This window comes from Abrus precatorius, unplaced genomic scaffold (assembly GCF_003935025.1).
Source record: "Abrus precatorius isolate BTA unplaced genomic scaffold, Abrus_2018 Scaffold11, whole genome shotgun sequence".
Lineage (NCBI taxonomy): Eukaryota > Viridiplantae > Streptophyta > Magnoliopsida > Fabales > Fabaceae > Abrus > Abrus precatorius.
In genome coordinates, this window is record NW_020874303.1 from 19,339,970 (window position 1) to 19,360,415 (window position 20,446).

The following is a 20,446-nucleotide window of genomic DNA, read 5'->3' on the forward strand; positions in this document are numbered from 1 at the left end:
GTGTCTTCGGTCCCGCCATTTATAGGCACAATGTTAGGGGGTACGCAATTTCGTGGGTCATAATATCGACAGAGACAGATAATTTTAGAGATGAAAAAAATATACACAAATAAAATTTAGGTATAATAATGCGTCTTATAATTGGTATTTTTTAATTAAAATTAATGTTGGTGTACTAATATTTATTATTAAGTTTTATGATGTAAATTATTAAAGTAAATTTTAATTTTAAGACATTACACTTAATTTTTGTAAGTTAAATACTAACTCTTATTATGTAAATAAAAAAAAATTCTTATATAAATTTAAAAATTCTTACAATTAATTTAAATATTTTATTTATTTTATATTAATTAACAATATAAAATTTTAATTTATTTAAAAATAATATTAAAAATATTTATTGTATTGCTCTAAAATTCATAAATGTATAAAAGAAACGAAAGTGGTGCCAATATACAGTAGTTACAGCGTGGAAGAGTCAAAAAATGTAGCTGATGCTCATCCTTTCTCTTTGATTACGCCATTTTGCAATTATTGTGTGTACGAGTATGTGCATTAGCGGCAAGAAAATATGAGCCTAATAACCGAGTTTGGCAAAATCCAATTAACACATTCATTGCAGCAATGGGGATAATGTCAAGGATATTTATCTTTACCTACTTTTCGGAATACTGAATTTAATTCAAGTCCTTTACCTTTATACCTTATACGTTTTTCCACTCTATCAACGTGTGCGTGAATAATTCTAAATTCTAGGAGGATATAGCAATTGCGTATAAATGAGATTAAATAAATAAATTTAATCAACCACCCGATATTGTGAACATTAATTCCTCCTTATTCCAACTTTCAAGTGCTTAATTACAATTTATTATTACTTTCGATCATAAGACAAACTTTACTAAGATTGCGGCATTAACACAAAACCACCAAAATAAATTATCAAGTTATTAGATTATATACATAATAATAACAAATTAAAGCTTTTTGATGAGGTGATTTATTTTATATTAATGACTTCGTGTAATTTTTTCAACTTGTGACTATATTGTCCAATGATAACGGAAAAATATACTTAGTTTTTTCTATGGACAAAACTATACTTAATCACTTTTAAACTATGCAAACAAGATGAAAATATAATGTGCACAAAAATCTGGAATTAAATTCTCTAACTCATTATGATCATACTAGGCATTTTATTGCTTTAATTTATCTTGTTAGTACTTCACTGCTGGATATTGTCATTTAATTAGTTATACCTTCGCAAATGTAGCCGATACTTCTAATAACAAAGTCCATTTTGAGTGTAAAATCAGTGGAGAGCACCCAATCAAGCTTTGCTTACAGGCATTCACCTTTATTTCATCAAAGTTCGTCTCGTATATACTTGTGTAGGAATGAGCAAATTAAAGCTTAAATTGAATGAGTGGGTCATAATTATAATTATATATTATTTTAAAAAAATAAAATTTAGCTCAGATCCACTGCACCATTGAACATGTTCGTAGCTAAATTTAACATTGGCTCATGAATATGTCACTTTTAACAATACTTTAATTGGTCAACTTTACATTCCAATGTTTTTAGATTAAAAATTGTTTGTCCAAGCCTCCGACGGCTTTCAAAAGCACAGGTTCGATAATTCATAATTATTTTTGATAGATAACTCAATGTAGGCATTAATCATTGCCTTTTTTTCTTTTTGGTTATATATTTTAATTTAATTAGTAAGTTTTAGCATTTTTAATAAAGTTTTAGGGTTTACCGATGAGTTTATTAATTGGAGTATTTTAAGGTTTCATTCTTTTGTTTGTGGAAACATATACATGGTTCTAGGATTATTACAAATATTTTTATAAACAACTAAATGTTAAGATTTTATAATTGGATGTGGTCAGAATGTTCATTCCCCTTATCCTAAACTGATTATTGTTTTTAATAGATAATAAAAAAAAATGGATTATTACTCTATCTTTCCACTAAGCTGATAAATTTTTGTATATATTTTTTTACTATAAAGATATCGTTTGATCCATAATTAGAGATCTTCTCCAAAATACAAGAATTATTAAAATAAACTTTTATCATTCACAATAAGATGTCTTTTATAAAAAATATATATATAAAATGATGTGTTGGGTGAAGGAATACTCTGCCGTAAAAGAAGATATTAATTGCAAGTCACCCACTGATGTGTACACGAATTAGGATCCCTCAAAGTGCAGCTTTGCAAAGCCATTTACAATTTTAAACAAAAACTGTGGGTTTCATTTTCTACTCCAACAAGTAAAGTGCCTGCGTTTCATTTTACATTAAAATGTATATAAATTTAAAATCAATAGAATTTTTATATTACATTATCACTTATAGTGCTTAAAAAATATATAAGTACATTTGATTTTTACTTATTTTATATGTCAATTTTTTGTTAAAAATATAGAATAAATTTACTATAATTAAAAAAATTTCAAATAAAGAGACTTATATGGATGCATTGGTTTTTTTTATCAAGCTAAAACGTTTATATATTTTGTTATATTTACGTATTGTATGGAATTAAAAAAATTAAACATAAATTTATAAAATTTCTCTTATTTAATTTTATATAAAATAATTTCATTATCGATTATGCCTATTAAACGTTTATGTTTATAATGTTAATATATTTTAAACATATTACTAAAATAACCATGTAGTCGTGTAGAAGTGTACACGGGGAAAAAATTATTGTTATTAGTACTTTATGTATGAATATATGTCTTTCTCATGATAAATCTATCATTAATACAACTAAAAATTATGTATCGTATATTTAGTCATCAATCATTTTATTAAGCTAAAAATTCAAATCAAACTGCTTATTGAGTCTAAAAATATAAATTAACACAAGTTTCAACATGAAAATGATAAATTGCATGGTTTGAATAGGTAAAATATTTAGGTCAGAATGTTTCTTGTATTTTATGAATATTTAAGTCAGAATTAGAAATGTATCATGATTTGATAAATTGAAGGATTTGAATAATCTAATTTGATGAAAATTTAAAAATTAACATTTATCGAAGCAAATTTCTTGCATTTTAGTCCTAATTAATCAATCCATCTCTTCGTTGTGTTTAAACTGGTATGCTTAATTTAAAAATGAAAATTGCTGCAACTTAACACACAAAAGTAAATAAAATGAGTTAACCATCTTAAGAATTGTGCTGTTACTTCAATATCATATGCTGGATTAACTCTCTTCAAAACTTATGCAGTGCTATCATGAATTATTATGTCATACTTGGATATGTTATTAAATTTACATTGCAATACAATTGATTCGTTGTTGATATAATGAAACTTTGAATCTTCTTTCACTCGTGCACATGAAGTCAATGGCCAAACCAACCATGCATTTTTTAATTTGTTTACCTTGTTATCACAATTAATCTAACTTCAATTAATTCAGCTCTCGCGCAACACATTCCTCTCGCGCTATACACTGGACCAAGACTAATTAATTAAGTTAAGCAACGACTATTAACAAATAAATAAACAAGTGCACATATTGCATTTATTTTTCTGGACCAAAGAGTAGAAAAGAAAAAGGCGACAAATATAACAACTACATTTCTTGAATAAGGATAAACAAGCCCATTTTATTACTAATCAAGCGTGTATGTTAAGTTTATGGAACTTGAATGTCTCAAGAAAGGCCCATTTTCAAACTATATGTTTTCTTTTATTATATATTTAATTCGTCTACGCACTGAGAAAGCCAATTTTAGTCATGGTCCAATGTCTATTGCCCCTTTTAGCAGTCATGCATGTGAACCTTTCAGTTCCACGATTATTTGTTTGACACAGATATTCGAGGAAAACATACTTATGAAAAATAAGTTAAAAATTTTATAACATTTTAATAAAATTCTTGATACAATTTGTCATATCAACTTATTTTAATAGTTTTATCATTAAATTTATGACATAATTATTTAAATATATTTGTCTCATCTCAACCTGATATAGTTGTTGAAAAAAGCATACTCTATCGGCCTATATATAGTATAAGGTCTGAAGATATCTTTTCAAGGGCTCTTGCAGGAGTTTCGTTGATGACGAACCCTCTAACTCTATTACGTATTAGAATTTTGTTTATTTGTCAAAGTCATTTACAATGACCATGAATTGACTTGGGTTATTTTGTACTCGTTCTCAATATATGAAGACGAGGGATATGTCAATATTTAACCACACAAGAAACAAACTGCTCCAATAATTTACTGCTGGGTATGTCAATGGCACAAGTTAGTAATATCTATCTGAAAATAATTAGTTTCTTGGATCGTTAGCATAAAGATATAATATAAAATAGAAATTTGATGTACTGTAAATTTAATTCATTATTGCGTCCACGTCTTCTTTTTCGTGTGTAAGAGCCTACCCTAGCTAATTAAACTCATCCTTGTAAAATGATATCTTTTTTATGTCTATATCATTAACTAATATAATAAGATGACAATGTTTTGATTTTGTTCACTGACTAAAAAAAATCATATATAATTGATTAAGTTTTGAATGTATCGCTGTTACTGTCCTTAATTATCTAATGAAAAACAGTCTGTTCATATAAATATTGTGAATCTTTACATATAATATGTCAATACATACAATTAACTAACAACTTTTATCAATATGGAGAATTGATCCATATTATGATACATTACATTGTTAATATATCAAACTATTAGTATAAATATATAATATTTATATTAATTTTTATATAAAAAATTAATATAAACAATCATAATGTCTATTTTTTTTCTCTAGCACGTTGATAGTTTGTTGCCGTGAGTATAACTTTAAAAACTACTTTATTTACGTAAGCAATAATTAATTCAAACACCGATCGTGCTGTTAAGTTAATTTATAACACATAAGAATGTTGTCAATAATTGGCCACTTGTCAACATCTTTAGGGACCATTTATCTTTAGGAAATTTGAAAATAAATGAGTATATGTGTGAATAATTCACGAATTACAGAATATTTTTCTTGGCTATATGATTGAGATCTCGTCAAATATAGTGCATAGTCAAAAGTGTTAGGAGAGTAAGGATTTAAAAAAAAAATCACTTGAATTAGCAAAATTTTGAGTGTGTGTAAACCTTTGAATTCAACTTCACAACACTCCACCATTCCTTGGTAAATTTGTTTCAAATTTCAAGTGGGTATCAATTAGATTATGGATCTCAATGTGATCAGCACCTTCAACATTACTTTTTATTGATGACAGAATTAAAATCACTTCCCAGTATCATTTGCTGAGTAAATAACTCTACTTATAATCCATCGACTGATTTATTTGGCATATATATTAATGAGTTTTGTAACCAAATTTAAACATGTAAAAATGATAAATTTGTATAAGAAATTCTTATAATTTTAATAAATTTTAATTAATGATAAAAATACATTAAAAATATTAGAAAGTATGATTTTAACCTTCTTGTATGGCGTGTGACATTAGAAACATTGGGCACCAGGGGATTCGTATAATCTGGAATTTAAAAAGAAAAAATCGCTGAACAGTGAAGATCAAGTCACATGTTTTCTTTTCCATTAATGAAATCTCGTTTCTGTCTAATCATTTTTTATTAACATAATAACACCGAATTTTTATTGCCGTCCATGCTATTGAATAAGCTGCTTTTTTTTTATCAATTGTTTTTTTTTTTTACTTGTTGCGTCAAATTCATATTTTTTAATTAATAAAATTTAAAAAGTTTATCGATTTCAGAGTTCACATCTATAATTAATTATGAATTTTTTATTTAAATAATATATTTTTTAAAATATAATTTTTTTAAAAATAATTATATATTTAGTATTTTTTTTTAATTTAGCAATAATATTGCTCATATATAAATAATAATAATATTTTATTATTATTTTAATAAATTATCATTTTAATATGTTTGATATTATATTAAAAATTAATATATATTAAAATTATATATATCTAACGAGATTAAATGATAGTAAATTTGATTTTTTTTATTTGGCTTTTTGTCTTGTTTATATTATTTTTTTGTCTTTTTCCTTTATTTTTTTTTCTTTTATCATCTTATATATTTTAAATATTGAATATATAACAAATAATAAATATTCTTGAAGCTTAAAAAATTAGCATGTTCATGGTGATATATTATTCCTATATTTGACTTCCACTATTAATTCTCCCTTGCATGGATCTGTGTGTATGGTTGAAGAATTGCTGGCTACTCCTTTCATGGGAACAATCCCTCCCTGTGACAGCAACTGCACCGTACATCACACTTCAGTGTTACACAGTACCCTCATTGAAGCAAGAGTAGCCATCGAATTTGGTTAAAATAAAAAATGAGTATAGGATGGAATGAGATGATAAATTTTTAAAATAATAATAAAAAATAATATTAGTTATTTTGTAATAATAATAATAAATATAAATATTAAATATTATATGATATTAGTGTATTAAAATAATAATAAAAATTTATTATTATTTAATTTCACCTGATATATATATAATTTTGATACATATTAATTTTTGGTATAGTATTAATTATATTAAAATAATAATAAAAATTTACTATTATTCAGATGATATTGTTGTTGAATTAAAAAAAATAATACTAACTAAAGAATTAATTTTAAAAAAAATTATATTTTTAAAAATTATTTTTAAAAATATATTATTTACGTAAAAAAGTCTTACTTTGTTTTTTGTCAACACATGTTGACTACAGTTATGCATGCACTTAGCACTATTTTTTTTCAACTGAACCGGGCAAAAGGCCCATCAGCGCTTTTCTTTACGTAAAAAGTGTAAGATATTGTCGACAAAAAAAAAAGTGTTAGATATTTACATTTCTCTTGCTGATCATAATATTGTGAACCGAAAAAAGATAGATATAGTGAAAAAACAGGGAGAGGTCCTTCTTAATTGTTTGGTGAGCTCATTTTAAGTAAACAGTACTGTAGTTTTATATTTTTCTTGGTTATTTACAATAAAATATGTTCCTATGTAAATAAGAACATAATTCCTTTCTAAAGTTTATATTAATAATAAACTTGAACAAATCTTCATATCCTGTGTTAAGGCAACTTAAGATTTAGTTTTTAGATTTTTTTTAAATGCTTTTTTTCATTTTGAAAAAGCTATTATATTGCTATTTTTATTGAATAAAATATTTCATTCCTTTCGCTTTCTCGATTGTTTTATAAAATTATTTTTAAGATTTCTCTCTGATTATAATATGTCACAACAACATGCTGTAGGAATTGAGAAAATGTTTAGTATAATTAGTAGAAAAGTTACTTTTATATTAAAGTTATTAGCTAAAAATTATGGTAACCTTATTCGAGATGATTAAAACTAGTTTATTACTATTTTTATGAGTAAGTTTGTTCTTAATTCTCTTTTTACGATTAAGTTTTAAAATATTTATTTGGGAGTTAAGTTGATTTTGTAAAAGGGTATATTTAAATTGGAAATAACTTTTAGAACATCTTTTCTTTAATTTTGAATGTTCAAAACAGTACACATTGAATTATTTGATTAATTTTATTAAAAATAGTTTGAAATATGTCTAGTTTATAAGGTCTGCTTATATTTATAAAAAAACAAATAAGTGTATGAATAAGTTAGTTAAAACATGCTTTAAGCATCTTTTATCTTATAATTATGTTTCTGATTTTTTTTATTTGAATTTGTATTTAAATGACATTGGCATTTAGACTCATGCAGCTGTGTACTAATTTTATTTTATTTTTTTTACGTTTAGCCAATAAAAAATAAGTTCTTAACTAAAAGTTAATAATTAAAAAGCTATAATTTATTGAATTAAAATTATTTAATAACTTTAATTATTTTAAATTAATTGATAAATATATCATGACATAAAAATACATTTTTTTGAGTTTGTTAGTTCATTTTAAACTTTTATTATTTTTTATTTATAAATTAAATATTCTATGAATAATTAAAGTAAACGGTGTATAAAATATAAAAATTTAAGTAAATAATGTCACATTAAAAAATAATCTAAAATTAGTAAAAATAATACAATAGTTAAAATAAATAGTCAACATTCGTTGAATTAGATTTCATCATGATATCTCATAATAGTAAATAACACTATTTATTATGTATTATTTCATAATAAAGTAACAATATTGTTATGATAAAAGAGAAAGCTATTAAAAAAGTAAAGATAAAAGTTAAAAAAATATGATAAATTATAAGCTCAAGTAACAAATAAAAAACATGTTATAAAATAGGGAAATAAACTTGCTTTTCACACAACTCTATTTAGGTGAAATAAATTAGAGGTTAGTTTAAATATTTTGTCAAACAAACTTTAAATTATTTCATAGAACAATAACTATTTAGCTACCCATTCTCTACTACAGTGTTATAATCGACTATTATTCTTCCTAACATGTAAACTCATTAACAAGTGAATTACTTTTTTTAATATATTTTATATCATTTCATTTTTAATAAAAAGTATTATATATTTAAATTGTTAAAAAATAAGATTATATATGATAATGTATTTTATTAATTTTATTTTCACTTATTTTTTATATATAAATTCATTTTAAAATATTAAAAAGACACATTAAAATATATATATTCTCTAGTACGTAGTGTAATACAACTTCATCCTTTAATTTGAAGAATAAAGTGATTGATGGCGACCTGACTAAATTGTTTGAATTTGAATTGCCTCTTCACATGCAGTGGCGTCGTTAGATTAGGACAAAGAATGAAGTGAGTAGCACATGGATAATTACTTTTCCTCCATTTTCTTCAAGGTAATACGTATTGTTCGCCTAAAGAAAAGCCAAGAAAGAGGACGAGCAAAAGAAAAGTGATATGGACGATGCATTACACTTCTGTCGATCTGCAATGGAATCCAAAACATTCGAGTATGAAAGACCATTTCAACCATTCAATACAGAGAGATATCAAAATTTAGCTAATCCGCGTCATTAGATTCTCCATTTCCAGATACACGGTATGTTTCACGTTTAATCACAGTGCAAAACGTTGGTTGAATATTCCAAATCAAAGAGAAGCATGTTCTTGCAAACGACTCAGCTTGTGTTTGGTTTTTGCATTAATTTATTGGGTTGAGAGTTTAGGATTTAGTGCAAAGTTGAATATTCCAAATCAAAGAGAAGCATATTCTTGCAAACGAGTCAGCCTGTGTTTGGTTTTTGCACTAACTTTTAGTCGATGTGCATTTTTTTAATGCAACGCAGTAATTTTTCCTGTTTGAAGTACGTGTGTTAAGTAAAATTTAGTGCACACTTAAATAGTAGGGTTGAAAGAGCATTCTCCAAGGTTGACTTTTAAACTAGAACAAATATGTTAATATTGGTCTTTTTTATTGAATTTTGTTAATTTAATACCTTTAGAATTGGGTTAAGAATATAAAAAGTACAAAAATTATAAAAATGTATAATTGGTTTAATATAGAATGGTTTTAAAATACATTCATATTTTTGCTATGTTCGATTTTTTAAATAAAATAATTTTTTTATTTTCATTGTAAGTTTTTTTTAAAACTAATCTATGAAAATGAGCATGTGACGCGTCGTTCAGAGCATGCTTTAGTTTTGCTTAATTATAATGAAGTAATTGTTTTTAAAACTTTTTTAAAAAGTTAGCAAACTTAATCTTTTTTTGAATTATATTAAAAAGAATACACACTTTAATCATTGAAAAAAAATTATTGTATTAATCTAGTTTGCTTAACTGAAATAATATAAGTAAATAAAATTTTATCTTAACATTATACTAATAATAAAAAATAATATTTGTTAATAAAAATAGAGATGCATTAATATTTTATGAACTGAATATAGTCAAGTGCATTAGATTTATACAAATTTCCTTGTAGACCATGTCAGAAAAAAAAGTTTTCAAACATTCTCCAAACTTCCAAAATACAAAAAGCAGTCAAAGCTTTTTTTCTTTCTTTTTTTTTTTTTTGTAAAAAAAAAACAGTTAAAGTTAAAAAGGGTGTGAAGAAGAAAAAAGAGTGGCTGTTCACTGTTTTAGTGTTGTGTCAAGCTGAAAATACTATAACTGAAAGTCAAAAAATGGAAGAGTAATGAAAGCCCCACGCTAACTTTTATCAAACAATGTCAAGAGAGAGCAAAATAGTTAATGACCCAAAAAAGGAAAGAAAACAAAATATCTATATCATATACATATGTAATGTAAAGCAAATGAGTAAAGAATTAACATAATATCTATATCATATACAATGTTTTATTGTTCTATTATAATTGAGGTGTAGTTTTTACATATATAAATATAAATAAATGTTTTTTTTGTTGTTTAAATTCAATTTTCAAATTTTAATTATGACAACAAAATAATTTCATTATTTTTTATTTTTAAAAAAAGTATCGTGAAGTAAACTATGTTAGTGTTTTTCATTCAAAACTCATCAATCAAAATTAGTTCATTAACATAATCATTTCTCAAAAATAATTTAGATCCCAACGTACAAATGATTGTCCGTTGGTTATACGACCTCTCATAAATGTTTAGGATAGTTTGTGAAAAAGAGTTTTTTATTTTTTTAATAAAGTAGTGATTAGCATACATAATATTATCAAAGATTTGTTGTTTGATATTAATCTCAATAAATTGATTGAGTGAAATAAGAGAGAACTTGGCCGACAATAGATTCAAACTTTTATTCATCTCCTTAACGACGACATATGCATGTTATAATTTTTTTCACAGAAAATAAAGCTAAGTAAATATAAGGAATATTTTAATTCATTCATATATCAAAGTTTCATGATACATTGATTAAGTAGTACAACATAGAAGATTAGTTTTCTAGTCAGTAAAGGACGAAAAAATGTCCACAAAAATTGCTTTGATCCACTACCAAAACGTTTAATTTGACTAAATAAAAAACATTGATAACATCCCAAATTGTGTTGTTAAATGTAAGCCCATTCCTTGATTATCAAATAAACCAAAATCATGCCCAAACAGCAATCCAAACTTCTTTCCTACATTATAAGTCCCTTTATAAGAATAAAAACATAACTGAATATTCAAACAGAAACATAGATGTCTAACAATTTAAAAATATCAAGTAACTTCTAGTAATATGATAATGAATTAATACAATTAAATAGAAAAGTTTTAAAAATTAAAAGTCTTAATTTCTGTTTTAACTTCATCAATCATATCTTAATATCTATTTAAATATTAGTATATAAAATATTTTTTTAACTAATATTTCAAAAACATGTATAATAATTATTTCATATATTAGTATATAAAACATATGTTATAATAAAGAAATAATTAATTTTATTTTCAACATTATCTTATCAAACTAGTTAAATACACAAAATATTATAATTTTATTTAATAATTTGAATGCATTCAAATGATTGTTTACAAAATATAATGGCAAGAAAGCGTTAAACAGAATATGCATTATAAAATTATTTTAAAAAATAAAAATGTAAAAAAATAATGGTCAACCTCAAATTTATATATACACCACTCAACAATAAAATAATTCTATTTTTATAACAACATACTATTGTAGACAAAAAGTGAAGAACATAGGCAAAAAAAATAATATTAAAGGTGTGTAAGCAATCAAAATATATATAAAAAATATAATAATAAAAAAAATGCACAAAAAGATCATACTTGAGTTTCGTTAGTTAACATTTATTAATATTTGTTCCTACCAAATAATAGAAAAATGCATAATAAATGTGTATAAGCAATCAAAATATAAAAAAAGCATAACAATAAAAAATTTTAAAAAAATAACAAATGTCATACTTCTATTTCATTAGTTAATCTTTATTGCTGCCAAACAGTAAAAAAATACATAACAAAAATATGTAAGCAATCAAAATATTAAAAAATAATACTATATAAATGTTCTATAAAACAAAAACAAAGTAATGAATAATAATAAAAAGAAAGAAGGGTGAACAAAAGTGGAGATGATACTTGAGCTTGTTCTTGTCAAGCAATGAAAAAATGCACAACAATAGTGTGTAAGCAATCGAAATATAAAAAAAACGATAATGCTTTATAAATCATATTAAAGAAAAAGGAAGTGATAAAAAAATGAAAGAGGAAAGAGAAATATGAACCATACATAAAGGTGTAAGAAAAAAAAAATGGAGATAATACCTAAATTTGCTTTCTTAAACTTTTCTTCTATTCAAATCCAAGATTTTATCGTCAATGATGCAAAATAGCAGAGTCTCAAAGTACACAAAACTAATATATAAAAAAAAGTTGAGAGAACTTGCTGCCTAAGAGAATTTATTTTTTACGATATTTATACAGTTACAATGTGAACAAAAATAAACCAAACATGAAACATAAAAAAATAAAATATAAATTACACCTAACTTATATTAGTTAATATTTCTTCTATTTACCTGCAAGGTTTGTAAATGTTAAAAGAAAGAGCAATAGAATAAGATATACCAAACTGATTTTAAATAATGTGAAGAAAGAAGAACAAAATTTACAGACACAATAAAGTAAAATGCAAATGATACCTAACTTCATTGTTTAACTTTTTTTTTATTCACCTACAAAGGTTTGTAATTGTAGGCAGAAGTACTTCAAGACTGTAAAGTACATGAAATTGATTTCAAATTTATATACTATATGAAAAAATATAAGAATCATGTGTAATGCTACTTTATGATTTCATTTGAAAGATTCTTTGCAAAAGCAAAAAGTAAGAAAACGTTAAAAGGAAAGTCTATAGTAAAATTCTTTAATAGAACCTAATATGTAAAAACAATGTGAAAAAGGGTAAACCAAAAATGAAGATGTAATGAATTAAGGGATAACCAAACATGATGACAGAAGAAATAAAACTCACTTATTACCTCTTCTTTGATTTACTTACAAAGGTTTATAATGATAAACAGAAAGAGCTTCAATATCACATAGCACATAAAACTGATTTCAATTTTTTAATAGACTATTTGGTGATAGATTTTATTTATTTTTTAGGTGTTCTTTTGATTTCTTTTCCTCTATAAGTTATTAGAATGAATTCCAATACATCATGTCAAGATAATATGCTAATATAGAAAATGATAAATAATAAATGATATTGTCAATACGTAATTATTTTTTTTTCATAATTTAAAATTTGAAATAGAATAAAATTTATAAGAATAAAAAGAAATAAAAAAGAATGATAAAAGTACTGACACCTCATCAAATTTTTCATAAAATAGTACTCAATTATATATATATATATATATATATATATATATGATAAAACTTTTTCCAATTCATTCTATCTTACAATGAATCAAGTGACCCATCTTATATTAAACAATTTCACATCTTATTATTATTATTATTATTTAAAAAATTATTACATCGATCTCAGTTTATTTGATGCTAAACTTTTAATATCTATAAATTTAGAATTCATAGAATAAAATTTTACTCATTATATTAATTTTAAAATATTCACATCATTTGTTTTCACTCATTATATTATAACATGTGTTATTTTGTAATTTACATTAAAAATGAGCTGTTGTTTTCATAATTTTTATTTATTTATCTATTTTTAAGGGCCATAGATATATGCGAAAACCTAACCCTTCACAACAGCAAACTATGTCCATCAGACCATCACCACCACAGACCTTCCCCATAAAATCGTGAAAATTTAAAATTAATAAACAATTATTAATATGTTATTGGACCAACAAAGTTGATTGTAAAAAGTAAAAACCTTTCCAATCTGAGGATATCAACAAAGCAAGTACCTTCCTAAAAAAAATGAAATGTGTGGCCGTTGGGTGTTGACTATTGAAATGGGGTGATTCTCAGCTCACAAAGGAGAACACGTGCTGGCCTGGCCCATTCCACCAAAAGTTAACGTGAGAGACATAGAGGAGGTAACGGAGAAAGCATTGATAAGTACAATGCGAAGGGCTGTCAGTTTCTATTCCTCTATTCAGTCACATAATGGACACTGGCCTGCTGAATCTGCTGGTCCTTTGTTTTTCCTTCAACCTTTGGTGAGCACTCCTCAAATTAATTAAAGCGTTTGTTTCCCTTCGTAAAAAGGCCCTACAACATTGGACCCCCCAAAAAAATAGTTGTCAATTATATTTTTATTGATTACACAATCAATAACTATTTAATGCTGGAAAGATATCAAACAAGCATAGCATAACCACATATATAATCTATAGCAATTTGTTAATGCTGTATTGCTATTTATATCCACTTTGTATATATATATATATTAAAAGTGATACTTTTTCGATTTTGATAAAAGTAATTCTGTCGCATATCCATCCAGGCTCATAATATCATTTGAATTATATTTTATACTGTTAGTGTAAATCTATAAAATTTATATAAATAACTCAAAATTTTTAAGACAAAAGTTACAGTATAAGAAGTTAGCCTAACACAGAATTTTTTTTGCATCAGCATAATTTTCGGCTCCCTTCCCTTGCCTGGTTTTAATTAATATATTATTTAATGAGTTTGATAACTAGTGGAATTAGTATCACCTACTGAACTAAAGAATCACCAGATTAAACTTCAATTTTTTTGGTCGTCAAATTATGCACATAGAAGCTTGTTTTTCTGAAGGTACACTCTATATACATCATATATTCATATTACCGTTTTTGCAGGTAATAGCACTCTATATTACAGGATCCCTCAACGCTGTTTTAGGACCAGAACACCGGAAGGAAATTATTCGTTATTTGTATAATCATCAGGTATATATTTATCATGTTTCTTAGCTAGTGCATGCACATATATAACAGTTGAAATAATACTAAGGCTTCAGCAAGCTAGCCTTGAAGGGAAATTAAACAAGTTAAGATTTATGCATGTAATCTAGAAACAACTGAATATAACCTATAGTGGATTTTTCTATCTTTCTTTCAATTTTTACCTGAAACAGAACGAAGATGGAGGTTGGGGATTCCATATAGAGGGTCAAAGCACAATGTAGATCATATTAATAACACTTATTTTCTCTCTCTTTATAACAGGTACTCGGAGTTCATGAGTGGTCAGGGTGCAACCCACTTCCACCAGAAATATGGCTTATGCCCAAATGGACCCTTATTGATCCAGGTTATAACTTGCCTCCTTGTCATAATTAAATAGGCGAAGGGAAGGGGAGTGAAGGATAGTAACTTCTTAGTAAGATAATACTTCTCTATTTGCAACTATTGCTTGTATATATTCCTCTTTTTAAGTCCTTTGCCAAATAATACATTATACAGGGAAAATGTCATGCTGATGTCGCTTAGTTTACATGCCCATGTCATATTTATACGTGAAGAGGTTCGTGGGTCGTATCACCGAGTTAATCATATCGCTAAGAGAAGAAATGTACAACCGGCCTTATGATCAAATCAATTGGAATAAAGCCCGAAATACAGTTGCTAAGGTTTTGTTACATATGTCAAAATATTTAGCTCTTTAACAATCCTTTATATAAATTTATTGCTTGTCCAAGGGAATGAAATATGCAATTTCAGGAGGATCTCTATTATCCACATTCTCTGATTCAAGACATGGTATGGGCATCCCTTCATCAAGTGGTAGAGCCTCTTCTGAACTACTGCTGGCCCTTTTCCATGCTGAGAGAAAAGGCACTAGAAGTCACAATTAATCATATAACATTATGAGGTTGAGAATAGTAAATACATTTGCTTTGGCAGCGTAATGAAGGTAAACACAGTAACAATCTCAACCAATAAATGACAGTATTATTACTATTTCGAGGTTGATTAATTAATGGAGTTTTGCATGCATGGTTACTCCCATGTCAGGTCATATGTTTGATTGCGTGTTGGGTCGAAGATCCCAACTCAGATGCATTCAAACTTCATTTGGCTAGAATCCCTGATTACTTCTGGCTTGCGGAAGATGGCTTGAAAATCCAGGTAATTGGTATCACCTTTTAAATTTCAATAACTAGAGGCTAGAGTCTTCTTTAATCTTTTCGAATATGTATTGTTATTAAAATAGAAGTGTTAATATCAGGTCTTACAACTAATTTTAAGCAATTAGAACTAATGAAGTTTTATAAAAAAATATTTATTATACTGAGAATATAAAAATGAAATGAATATTTTAATCTTTCAAATAAAAAAGTTATTACTTTTAAAAAATTAAAATAAAGAGTAAATATTTATTTTAGTCCTTAAAATTATAAATCTTTATCAATTTAATTTTTAATTTATAAAAAATTTAATTTATTTTTTAATATTTTTAAATCACTTATTTCAGTTTTTTTGTCATTAATTTAAATAAAAAAGGCTTAAAATGAATGTTATTTTTAAAAATAAGAATTAAAATGAGATTTTTGTAAAATTGAAAACTAAAATAATGGACATATCCAATTTAAAGGATTAAAATGAGTATTTCACCTATTAACAAATAGGACGTGCATTGACTGCTTATGTTTATTCACTGAAAAATTACAGTCTTTTGGGTCTCAACTGTGGGATGCTGCATTTGCTATACAAGGAATCCTGTCATGTGATTTGAGTGAAGAGTATGTGCCTACACTTCAGAAAGCACACCACTTCGTGAAGGCTTCCCAGGTTGCGCTTAATATGCATAGACTCGAAAAACCCTCAAAACCATAAAATGACTGTTGAAGGAGAGTTCTAATGCCATTTATTTTTTCTATTTTAAAGGTTCGTGAAAACCCATCAGGTGACTTCAAAGCAATGCATGGACACATATCCAAAGGGGCACGGACATTCTCAATGCAGGATCATGGCTGGCAAGTCTCTGACTGCACGGCAGAAGGACTAAAGGTTCATGAAAAAATTATTATACTTTTTTTTATATAAATTTATCATTTTTAATTATTTAAAATTAATTGTAAATATTAATGTTAACATTTTTCAATTTAATTATGGGTCTTACTAAATAGTACTCCAAAGATGTTACTTAAAAAATATCAAACACATCATCTTTAATACCTTTATGTACCTTAAAAATGTATGTGCTAAATAATTTTTTTATTTTTGTTTTTTAAATGTTCTTACGATATTGATTATCAACACTTAGTATTATTGTTTGACATACTGCAAATACATTTGTTGGCGAGAAAATGGAGATGAACGGTTCTACGTTGCAGTTAATGTCATTCTATCTCTTCAGGTGTGTTTTTCTTTAATTACAATGATCCATGCACTTTCTAATTGTATCGTGCTTAACTAGCATAATTTGAATCCTCTAGGGTTATTAAATAATATAATATGATCACATTACAGAGAGAGAGGTACAATTTTTATCAACTTTAACTAATAGTACTGACAACCAATAAGATACGTCTTTGTTAGATAAATATTATATCTTTCTCTCTTCAATGTGACCATACCATAGTACTTATTCATACAAGTACAACACCTTTAACATGTCCCGTTCAACTACAGAGCAATAATGGCGGTTTCACTGGTTGGGAGCCGTTGGTTAGAGGTAAGAAAATATGGATTGTCCTATTTTGTCAAATGGATATTTCAAAACATTAATTTGGAAATATAACTTAATTAAATTCTTATCCAATAAAATCTTTTTATAGATACATTTATTCTATAAACTTGACTATAAAACCTTTTAGAATAAGTGGAAAAGAGCTTATTTTAACAAACTATACTAATAAACAGAAAATTATTGAAATGAGCTTAAAAAGAACTTATAGATTCAGACTTTCTATAAGCTGTTCCTCCAAATGCTCCCTAACTAATCATTTCTACTTCTGCAGAACTTCAATCCAACGGAATTATTTGAAGGCACTTTCATTGAGATGGAGTAGGATTACAGGGGCAAGCATATTGTTGACGAGTTATATTGGCCAATTCATGCTACTCACTACGTGTCATGTTGTGAAATAGGTATGTAGAATGTACAGCATCAGCAATGCAGGGACTGGCTCTCTTTAGAAAGTTATACCCAAAGCACAGAAGAAAGGAAGTGGATCACTGCATTTCTAAACCAATCAGTTACATTGAAAAAACACAAAATCCTGGAGAAAGAGTTACTTGTCATGCCAAAATAAGGTATTTAAGTGCTTTGAATAGCAAAATTGACTCTGCAGAAAGAGGAAAATTTCTATCTACACCCACAAATATACTCAGATGCTTTCTTGGTCAAACAGGTATATACAAATCTAGAAGGGAACAGGGCAAACTTAGTTCAAACTTCATGGGCTTTGATGTCCCTTATTGATGCAGGGCAGGTTAGTAAACAAAAATCTTCAGTTGTTTCAGTGGTAATTTTGTATTATCTTGGGAAAACTTTTTCAAACTTACATTAAAAATTAAAATTATTTGACTTCTCTAAAAATTAATATTTATAAGTTTAATTTATGAAAAATATTGATTTATTCTATTTTTTTATTTATAAATATTTGTTGAGAAATTTATTTAAATTAAGCGAATGTTATTTGTTGACTGAGCTTGTATTTAAGTAAGCCCCTAAAGCCAATGGCAAATCCTTGCAAATCACACTAGTATGAGAAATTAGGGGGTGTTTGATTTTCGTTAAAAAAGAAAGTAAGATTACATCAGAATGACATATAGTTGAGGATTAAATGAAAGAACAAAATTTTCTCACCCATGTAGCCTGTTATTGTGCTAATAAAAAAATGATTTATTTGGTGACGAAAAGGTTGAGATAGATCCAACACCCACAGAGCGCGGAATAAGGTTATTAATCAATTCACAATTGGAAGATGGAGACTTCCCACAACAGGTAACTTACAAGTGATGACAATTAAGCGATCACATAGTATGCACATATACATTTTTCTCTTTTAAAATATCTTTCATTGCCATGTACAGGAGATCACTGGAGCATTTTTGAGGAATTGTACCCTCAACTACTCATCCTATCGAAACATTTTTCCCATATGGGCTTTGGGAGATTATAGTCGCCCAGTCTTTACGCATAAAAACCAAATGCTTAACCACCCGTAACTCGAACTCTTGTTGCCTCAATGCCCCTATGATGCCTCGTTACCATACCATGCCCAATGCAATTTCGGAGGAATCAGAGTTATTCAGTAATTGTTTTATCATAAGGATTGTCAAACTGATATTTTAAAAAAAATATATGTAACATTGACTTCACAAGTCAAGACTATTTAGAATTATTATTTGTGGATAGTATTTATGGCCTTCACATGTGATGCCCAGATACCTAATTAAAGAGCACAAAAACAAATAATCTACTGTACTCATTCATCTTAAAGTCAATTTCAATCAATGAAATATTTTAAAGCAAATGAATCTTCGTTGGTCGTTGATAAGCCTTTATTTTGTTTGATAGAGATTGAGTGAAAAAGAAATAGGTAGTAAGAAGTAAGGGGAAAATGCTTTTCTTTTTATTGTTTGAGGAGGGAAAATGGAAAAAGGAAAAAAGAAATACCGAGTCTACAGAGAAATTCTCTCTTTTAGTGGAGAGGAAATAAGGGAGAAAAGGTTCATTTATTAAAAAAATAATTTTATTAACATATTTTTTAATATGTTAAGGATTCAATTGTCATTAACAATTATGTTTTTCTCTCATTTGTAAATTAAACAAGGAAAATTAATTTTGTTTTTTTCTCACTCTTTACTTTCAAACAAAACATAAATAATGAAATGTCTTAATGTCGTTGGTATGTTGGAATAGACATGCTAGTCTTCCATGCAAATGCCTATAATTTTATTTTCTTATGAGTTGGGATCAACGTTGAATCGATAACTTGTCATTTTCTCAGAGACGGCAAAATCGGTGCAGATTAATTAAGGGTGACCGCGCATTGTACGGTATTCATAAATAAAAGTTAAATTAAAAAAATGTACGAAAAATATTTTTGTTAATGAAAAATATATATTTTGTTCAATAAAAAATTCATAAAATATGCCATAAAATAATTTCATTAAAATAAAAGTACATGCATAAATTTAGAAATATTATAACATAAAAAAACATAAACGGGTTTTCAAATATAAATAAAAAATATTAATAACACATTTGTTAGTCTATTTGTATTTATTTTTTTAATAAAACTCATAATTTTTTTAAAATAAAAAATAAAATTAACATAATTTAATAAATTATATCTAATAACAAATTTTTTTTAAAAAATTGAAAATGTTACTTGCGTTTCTAACAACAAATAGCAAAAGAAATGGCAAAGGTGCAAATAACGTACAAGTGGAAGGTATTTTATGTAATGGAAACGGGACAAAAACGAAAGAAGATTAGGAGCCCTTAATTTGGCGCTTTCGGCGCCTCTCGCTGGAAGCCAACCCCCAATGCCATTGAGCTTTGAATCATTCTTCACTCGCTTCGTTTCAGTCAAACCCTCCGCTTTCT

At 26.4% G+C, this 20,446-nt stretch overlaps 1 pseudogene; it reads left to right on the forward strand.

Moving 5' to 3' along the window:
• The first annotated feature begins 30 nt into the window (after positions 1-30).
• LOC113855766 lies at positions 31-19,059 on the forward strand (annotated as a pseudogene).
• Positions 19,060-20,446: the final 1,387 nt, after the last annotated feature.